At 53.8% G+C, this 1,527-nt stretch overlaps 1 pseudogene; it reads right to left on the bottom strand.

Moving 5' to 3' along the window:
- Nucleotides 1–212: 212 nt before the first annotated feature.
- On the bottom strand, nt 213–1,304 carry LOC121497734 (annotated as a pseudogene).
- Between the last annotated feature and the right edge of the window lie 223 nt (nt 1,305–1,527).

Raw genomic sequence — 1,527 nt, forward strand, 5'->3', positions numbered from 1 at the left:
AAACTAAAATAACCTGTTATACAATTAGTCACAAATACAGTCCTCGAGTTTTTTGCCCATACACATGAGTATTGCCTAAAACACGTCTTCTTTGTAGCACCTAGGCCCTGCCACCACTGTGCTTGGCTGAGTTCACAAATCTGTTGTAACCTGTAGGTCCCTGTCACTTCTCTGGCTCTCCCCTCCTGCTGAGCTTTGTTTCCTGGCAGTAATTAAAACCTTCTGCCACTGCCATAGCTGCTGCTGCTGCTGGAACCGCCAGAGCCACCTTGGTTTCGTGGTTTGGCCAAGTATTGGCCTCCACCACCATAGGGGCCAGAGCTTCTGCCTCCAAAATTTCCTCCTTTCATGGGTCCAGAATTTGAGGATTGATTGTCGTAATTGCCCAAATCGTTATAGCTTCCGCCACCTCCAAAGTTGCTTCTGTAATTACCAAATCCGTTATAGCCATCCCCACTGTCTCCGTATCCGCCACCACCTCCACTGCCACCGAAGCCACCACGACCACTGAAGTTCCCTCCACGACCAAAGTTGTCATTCCCACCAACACCACCCCCACGACCACCACCAAAGTTTCCAGAACCCCTTGGGCCTCTTTGGCTGGACCAAGCACTAGCCATCTCTTGCTTCAGCTGTGGCCATTCACAGGATGGTGTTTTTGAATGACAGTCTTGTCTACAGGGTCGTGGTCCTCAAAGGTCACAAAAGCAAAACCTCTCTCTTCGCCACTGCCTCGGTCAGTCATGGTCTCAACCACTTCCATTTCCCCACACTGTTCAAAACGATCTCTTAGAGATGTTCTTCGGTGGCTTCCTCAATGCCACCAACAAAAATCTCTTTCACAGTTAAGTGGGCACCGGGCCTTTGAGAGCCTTCTGGGGGAGCCCTCTGGTTTCACGACTCTTGCGTCCACCTGTGCGGCCCAGCGTCCCTGGCCGGCCACCTCCTCCAGGTGGCCCACGGGCGAACCCAAGGCCTCTGGGGCGCTCGGTGTTGGGGTCCCTCATTACCACACAGTCCGGGAGCAGCCCCCAGGGCTCAACATGGCTCCTCAGACTCTCATGGGTTGTCTCGAAGCTCAAACCTCCCATGAGCTCTCCATGAGCCTTCCATGAGCTCAAACCTCCCATGAGCTCTCCATGAGCCTTCCATGAGCTCAAACCTCCCATGAGCTCTTTGGGAGACTCTGACTCAGATGTGACGGCGGGGCGAGGGGAGGCCTCGGTGGCGTCCAGGGCAGAAAGGAGGAATCTAAGGACCCTAAGACCGGATCTTGGGACCGTCGTCGTCTTAACTGCGATCATTTGAGGTAAGAAAGGCTCTTGGTCTAAGCGTCTGTGGCTGTGCCTGCGGTGGTGGAGCTCTTTTGTGTTCCCACAGTAAGAAGGACTCCTTAGGTATTGTCTAATTTTCCAGGAGCTTGAGTTCAGGAATCGTGCCACGTCGGTGCAGGTGATTTTCTGGCAGTGACGGGGCCCACAGGTGGAACCCAACTCCGAATCAACGCCTGCTGCAGCTGGCTGGCTG

The sequence above is a fragment of the Vulpes lagopus genome, chromosome 8, assembly GCF_018345385.1.
Source record: "Vulpes lagopus strain Blue_001 chromosome 8, ASM1834538v1, whole genome shotgun sequence".
In the NCBI taxonomy this organism is placed as follows: Eukaryota; Metazoa; Chordata; class Mammalia; order Carnivora; family Canidae; genus Vulpes; species Vulpes lagopus.